This window comes from Ziziphus jujuba, chromosome 1, assembly GCF_031755915.1.
Source record: "Ziziphus jujuba cultivar Dongzao chromosome 1, ASM3175591v1".
Classification (NCBI taxonomy): domain Eukaryota; kingdom Viridiplantae; phylum Streptophyta; class Magnoliopsida; order Rosales; family Rhamnaceae; genus Ziziphus; species Ziziphus jujuba.
In genome coordinates this window covers 19,520,353-19,528,260 of record NC_083379.1, presented here as the reverse complement: position 1 = coordinate 19,528,260, position 7,908 = coordinate 19,520,353, and the positions used below count along the sequence as shown (strand labels likewise).

Sequence of the window (7,908 nt, the reverse complement as noted above, 5' to 3'; positions counted from 1 at the left end):
AATTATTTAAGGTTAGGGTGGGTAACCTATTGATAAGATAAGTGGCAGTGAAGAATGCATAGGTCCAGAACTTATGAGGAAATTGTGCTTGAAATTATAAGGCTAATCCAGTTTCACTTGTATGCCTATGTCGCCTTTCAGCATAACCATTTTGTTGAGGCGTGTGGGGTGTAGATGAAAAATAATTAATACCATTATCTTTGAAAAATTGTTTAAGTTTAACAAATTCGCCACCATTATCAGAATAGAAAGATACAATAGGAAGCTGGAAAAATTTTTCAACAAGAAGCTTAAAATTAATAAATGTAGAAGCAACATCAAATTTATGTCTAATGTGATAGAACAAAATATACTTGGCAAAGTGATCTACAAAAATGACATAAAAATTAAACCCATCATGAGATGTGATAGATGTAGGACCCCAAACATCTGAGTACACAAGCTGAAGAGGTTGAGAACGATTCATAGAAGAGTGGCCAAAAGGAAGCTTATGAGACTTATTGCACTTATAAAGATCACAATTAAACCTAGTTGTAAAGGTGATAGGAAGAGAAAAATGATTAAGAACATGATTAAGAATTTTGATAGATGGATGGCTAAGCCTTTGATGCCATTCCTGAATGATGGTTTTGACACTAGAAAAGACAATAAGAGATGAAGGAGACAACACATGCAGCAACAATTCATAAGTGACACCATTAAACGGTCCCTTGAGCAGTACTTTCCCCATCCGTAGGTCCTTCACAAAAAAATAATGAGATAAGAATTCAATAGATGTATTATTAGACTGATAGAACTTTGAAAAAGACAAAAGATTAGGTTTTATTTGAGGAACATGAAGGACGTCTTGTAACAAATAAGATTTAGAAGGAGTAGAAAAGTTGTTAGGCCAGTGTGAGTTATAGATAATCGGTTACCATTACCAACAATTATTTTATCTAGACCACCATACTCAGAGTGCAGAGAAAGATTGTTCAAATCAGTTGTAACATGGTGAGAAGCTCCTGAGTCCAGAAGCCATAGAGAACTATTAACTAAGGTTGGTGAGTGGCCTGTGGAGGAGCTCCAAGAATGGACTGAGAGTAAAAGGCTTGTGGTGGTGGAGCATGTGGAAAAGATTATTTCTATGGTATTGTATATGTCCATTGTTGGCCCATAAGAGAGCAGAATCGGGCCGAATGACTCTGAATGGAGCAAAGTTCACAATGTCTCTTGTAGGAACCAGACGTGGTGGAGGAGGGAGGTTGAGAATTGCCACTTATGTTAGACTATACATTTATTAGGCGATGAAGAGAATCAGAACCATACATGCGATATTGGTTTTGACCTTCTGGAAAACAGATCATGAGATAGAAGATCCAGAAGTGGATTTATGGGCAGTAAAAGTGGATATGTCAATGTTCGATTGTTTGAATCAACTCTCTTTTTATAGTTGCCATATTCAATAAGTTTATCATACAACTCATTGAAAGAAATAGGTGTTTCTCTTGTTTGGAATGCAATAGAGAAATTTTCAAAATCCTTTGAGAGACCATTAATAATAAAGAGGGTGAAATTATCATCATCATCAACGATATTACCCATAAGACCAAGTTCATTAGCAGCACCTTTGACATCGTTGAGGTAGTCAAGGATGGAGAGAGACCCTTGAGGGTGATGAAGTCATTCACGTAGATGCAGAAGTCGGGGCCTTCAAGGTTTGGCAAATGTGATTGCTAGATTGTCCCATGCTTCTCAGGAGGTTTCTACCTTGTTCAAAAAACGATGAACATCTTTAAAGAGATATGCAAGGATGGCACTAAGCAGCAAAGAGTCTTGCTGAATTCGAAAAGTATAATTTGGATTTGGAGAGTTGGTTGTGTGAGATAGAATTGGAGATGGACAGGAAAGAGTACCATCGATGAAACCATAGAGATCATAGCCAATAAGAAGAGCATCAAACTGCTTCTTCCATGGAAAATAAGTAGTTTCAGTAAGTTTTAATGGTGCTTATGTGGCGACATTGATGACTACCAATGTTTTGTTAGCAAAGAGAGGCTCGGTGGTAAGAGAAATAGGATTGTTGACATCACAGGCAAAATGAGAAGAAGAAGTCATGATGAAAAATAGAAGAGACAAAGAAAATAAAATAAAATAAAAAATTTAAAAACTTGTTAGAGTACTTGCTGCTTTGATACCATATAAAGAAAAACAAAGTTTGAAGAATATGCTTTGAAAATATGTTAGTAAAACAGAGACGAACAGAGTAGGGTGAAGTATTGAGAATGTAATATTCTATTAATATAATATCCAACCAATATAAATACTATGCATATATAGTCACTGTTACAATATATCCTATATACATAGTGTAGTTTAAATTCAAATAATAGATAGCCTAACTAATATTTAAAAATTAAACAATAACTAGCCTAACTAATATTGGTTACAGTTTTCTATCACACACTCCATTGCCATTCTTGATTTTACTGTACTTGTTATTTTTAATCATTTTGAAGTTGGGTTTTGTATGTCAAAGCTTACCATAAGAATCAAATTATAATTTTTTTTTTTTTTTTTTGGGGGATAAACTTTGTTCTCTTTACCCAGAAGGGGAAGGGGAAAAGAATGTTTGAATTATTTGGGTAAAATATTGATCACTTTCTCACAAGTAGTACAAAATTAAGCTGTAAAGTTTTTTCCTTTTTATTTTTAGGACAAATTAAGCTGTAAAATATGATTTGAAACTTTAACCATAAAACAACTCCAACCATGGACCCACCACCCATCATGTCTTTCATGGAGTTACCACATTTTTTTTTAATACTTAAAAAAGGAATTAAACAGTGATGACATTTTTTTAATATATAAATATATATATTTATAATTATATGATATAATATTGAAAGAGAGAATTTTCAAACTTGGGGTTTGGAAAAAATGTAGTACAGGTGCTCAGTACAATAATCCAGTACAGGCGTATCTTTTGAAGACATCATCTTAATATTAAGCCCATACAGTCTCTACACATCAATAAGAGATCGTCAACACAAGAAGAGCACCATTGAATTTGGCATGTCAGAAAATGATAGTACAATTGGACAAGAGTTGATGTACGACATGAGTTCATTCATATAAAACACACCAGAGGTGCTTTCGTGCTGTGCATTTGAGAAAAACCAGTGGGTTTCATATCCCAGATTAGAGAAACGTCATTGAGTGCAGCGTTGATGAAGTTCAGTTTCCTGCTTTTTTTGGTAATTCTTTGCAATCTTATATCGACTAATCTAGGCCATGAGATATAGGACAATTTCATCAGCGCTGCACCCAATTATGTTTCCGACCGTTTTGGGACAAACTCAAAATACAGGACCCTGTTTGGCTTTTTCTGATCTCTTCTATCTTCTTCATTTTTTTTGGTCCTTTTCTTGTGCTAATGCTCGGAACTCAGGTAATAATATTGTTTTCTCATACTTCTCTTGGATGTTTTTGCACGTTTTAATTTTTGGAGGGGTTTATGTAGGCTTTAAAAATATTTGGTGCAAGTTTTCGATTGAGCTTTTAGATCCAAGTCGACGGTGATGTAAAATTTGTAACCATCATTGGAAATTCATTCCCTATTCAAGCCTAGATCTCTTTATTAGAAATAAATGCCGCTCTGATTAATGTTAGTGATGAAATGGAGTAAAATATCGTTTTTCTGTTGCTGGGTCCTCTTTTTTGCCTTTTAATTAAGATTTTTTTTTCTGTTGCTGGGTCCTCTTTTTTGCCTTTTAATTAAGATTTCAAGCTTTTTATTTTAAGATTATTGGGGTAATGAATTGATGCATGCATGTGTTTCTAGTTTGAGGGTCAATTTTTACTATCTCAACTGTAAATCAGACAGTATCTGCAATAATGTACAAAAATAATTGTAAGTGTGAGATGTCTTTTATAATATTTACTAGTTTTAAGTATTCATTGAATTTTGTTATTTGTTATCTAGTGAGAATCAATAAGATTATTGCATATACATGATAATTACTAATAAGAACATTAAATTATGTCTTGATTTTTTACTTTTAAACTATAATTTGAACTAATGAATATTTTTCAACAATCATTTAAGTTACCAAATAGTAATATGAATTTTGCATTTAGCTCTTTAAACTATTATATGTTTTGCATTTAATCTGTACATATAATAGGTAATCTAGTGTCGCCAATAGACTACTAGAAGTCTAGAACATCGTGAACATTTTCATCTAATAGAATAAAATTATATATATATTGTGAGTCTTTCACCAATAAAAATATGTATAAACTAAAGTACATATTTCTTTTTGATAGATAACTATTTCTAATCGTTTACTTTTAAACAATGAACCATACAGACGCAGCCCATATTTCTTCATGGAGTCAAAATATCTGCTTCCTTTTTCATTTTCTAGCATGCAAAATTTTCATTCATATCCCATAACCCATTTCCTTCAACATTATTAGCTACATAGTTATTATCGCTTCAAAATGTCCCATTGCCAATGATCCACAACCAATCCAGTGAAACCCCTGCAGATATGCCTGCTAAAAGGGACAACACAAGCAAATTACCCAACGCATTTTGCTCTGGTCCCTGCAAAAATTCATCAAAATTAGCTTCCATTTCATGACCAAGTGATAGTGATGGACTATGTAAAAAAAACTAAAAAACGCCGACCTTGTAGCCTTTAGGCGCTGCTGTAAGTACACAGACAGTGAGATAACCATTTGACAAGCCCAAGATGGAAAGGAGCATTAGCATCCAACCCTGGTCACCATATTTTGCAGTGAAGTAGAATGCTGGAATGAGCAAGAAACGAGAAAGAATTGTAATCATAAGGCCTTTTCTCCACACCAACTTCACGCTTTCCACAAGTGGGATGTATCTTCCTATTAAATCAAACACGTTGTACGTTGCGATCAGAACAAGTGGGTACCTGAAAGAGACATCCATGTCAAAAGCTAATCTTGATTATATGTGTATATATATATATATATATATAGTCTTACCCTTATTCACGATCGTAATTCTGGACAAAATTGTTGTCCAAAAGCCATCATGCGCTTATATGCGCATATGTATGTCTAGGATGCTATATATAAGAGAATTTCTATATATTATATATGTACACTACACGTACCATGAACCTAACTGGTGATTTCCTGTATTTTCGTACAAGAAACCAGGGAAAATTGATAGTGTCAGCACATATATCAGAAATAAATCTAATGCATAATCCCAATTTAGTAGCAGCAACTGCTTATTGCTCAATCTTTGTTGTGTTTCTTCATCTTCAATCTGTACAAGTTTCAAATAAGCATATCAGGAATCTGAGGATAACTTAGAAAAAACATACTGAGCGGGGTTCAAGAGAGTTGCAGGACTAACTTGGTCTGGCTGTGTATGGATCCCCCCAGCAGCAAGATCGGCCGATACAGTTTTTGATCCTTCAGATGCTGCTTTTTTGCGATAGTACTTCACTATTGGCAATTTAGGGAAGACAATTGCGTAGAGTACAAGACAGAGTAACTCAAACAATGTAGAGATTACAAGGAACAGCACTGCAAAAGAGGGTCATAAAAAGTAATGTCAACAATGGAACTTCTTGACTTTTATTTTGAGTGTCAAAGAGCAGTTAAAACAGGGGAATTTGCTAAAACTTTTACACAGAATTTGATGCTTTTGAATGTGGCCACCGTGCAAAAACCAGGTGATTCTTGGATATTAGCCGCATTTTATATTTTAATGTAGAGAGCTTAAGTTTTATATATATAGATATATTAAGCCAACATTTTTTGGCCAGGATTAAGCAAATAAAATCCACTTACTGGCCCCCTTGCGAAGCCCATCATGAGCTTTCTCAAAAGCAGCTTTTGTGATGAGCCTCAAAGCAGAGGTTAAAGCACCTGCTGCAGCCAAGCCAGCGAGGAAGGACTGTGATACATTAAAATATGTAACGTTATTGCACGTCAAAAATGGGAAATTAGAAACATAAGATTTAGGAGCATAAAAAAGAAAAGAAAAAAAGAAAAAAAGAAAACCTGTATGAATTCAGGTCTCATGAATGATAGATCTCCAACCATACCACCTGTAACAAGGGCATCAGCTACCCCAAAAGAAGCAACGAGTGCACATATACCTAAATAAGGTCCAATTCCTCCTTTCCCAGATGTTACCAAGTCCAACTGTTATTTGGAGCCAAAAAAGTAAAGGTAGTGAAAAAACACACTCATATGATTGAATGGAATAGACTAGTAGAAAGTTGTGTGCTTACAACTATTAGAAAGAAGGTACTTGCAGTGAAAATAGCATATCCAGCTAAATTCCGCTTTCTTGTATCGATTCTTGACTCGTTGTATGCTAGTGTTGCCATTGACACAAGTGCAAATGGTTGATAAACAAGGGTAAGTACCCTTGAAGGATGGTAATCCTTCAAGTAAACAGGACAAATCTTATCAGCAAAAATAATTTTATGAAATCCCATTTTACACAGATTTTTATATTGGGCATATACTGAAAGGGCAAGTATAATCTATAAGAGAAATGACAGAATAAGAAAACAGTGTATATTTCTGATCAATAAAGTATACCAAGGGTATAACTCACAGGGAACACTTTGTAGTAGTAATCTACTATAGTCAGCATACTGTTCCATGAAACAAGGGACCCTATTCCCAGAATCCAACATACTACCAGTGCTTTATATCTTCCCTGCTTATTTCAGAAAATATCAGACGCTTATTCAACTCCAAACACAGATATACATATATAAAAATTCTACTATCAAGGTATCCTCATAGTAACCAGACTCTGTGTGTATATATATATATATATATATATCTATGGGGAGTTCTGCATACAAAGTTCTTTAAAAAAGGTATTTAATAAGTAATATAAACCCTTCAATATATCTAGTCAACTGAATTATATGTATCTTTTAAAACCTTTAAAATAATCTTTCTGTTTTTTCAATCTCCAATGCTTCTTTTTTTTTTTCTTTGTATTTTTTTATGTTTTTAAAAATAAAGATTTATATATTTGAGACTTCTCTAAATATACTATTTAATAATTAAATGTTAAAATTAAAGAATCTTACGAAATTAAGAAAAGAACATATATATATATATATATGTGTGTGTGTGTGTGTGTGTATAAATATTTGTCTATTTTAGAATCTGAAACACTTCTTATACATGCTAAACTCCTTTTTTTTTTTTTTTTCCGATTAGAAGAGAACATATAACTTTTGATGCTAAAAATCAATAAACTTATTCATATAAGAAAAGAAAATATTTATGTGCTAAAATTAAAAATTATGAATAAAATAAAAGAGCGCCTATTAAAGTTAATTAGGAGAGAGAAAGAATAATATTTGAGAGCAATTTTATTAGTAATAAATAACTTAGATAAATAATAAATGATTAGAATAAACAATAAATGATGTTTGAATTCAGATATGAAACATTTAAGGTTTTTTAAAAGGATACATATGAAATATTAGTTTAAATTGATTAAAAAGGTTAGATTAGTATTCAAAAATTGACAAAAAAACATTGTATAAGCAAAACCTCCCAATATGTATTGTTGTTTTGAATGGGCAAAACAATATAAAATGTTAAAACAGAAACCTCAAGCTTCACAGGAACGCCCCCACTTTCATTGGCAATATTCATGACTATCCTCTACTCTGCAAATTATCAACCAACGTCGTCAACACTCTTTTATTATTATATAAAGCCTAGCTAGACTCTTTCATTTGACTCTTATTATTTTCATGAATATAATCTTCTAAAATTCATTAAAAAATGAAAAAAAAAAAAATATATATATATATATATATATATATAAATTTTTTTTTACTTGCAATTGCGTACTCCAGCCTGTTATCTCAATTTGAAACAATTGAAAAA

The 7,908-nt window shown here is 32.7% G+C and overlaps 1 long non-coding RNA gene across 2 annotated transcripts; it reads left to right on the top strand.

Annotated features, from left to right (window-relative positions):
- Positions 1-2,889: 2,889 nt before the first annotated feature.
- Positions 2,890-6,719, top strand: LOC112490421 (uncharacterized). Of its 2 annotated transcripts, XR_007242790.2 has the most exons (3): positions 3,000-3,430; positions 4,353-5,708; positions 5,802-6,719. It is a non-coding gene; the product is annotated as an uncharacterized LOC112490421 (long non-coding RNA). The 2 variants fall into 2 exon arrangements; XR_003054634.3 differs by lacking the exon at positions 5,802-6,719 and having other exon boundaries at positions 2,890-3,430; positions 4,353-5,250.
- Positions 6,720-7,908: the final 1,189 nt, after the last annotated feature.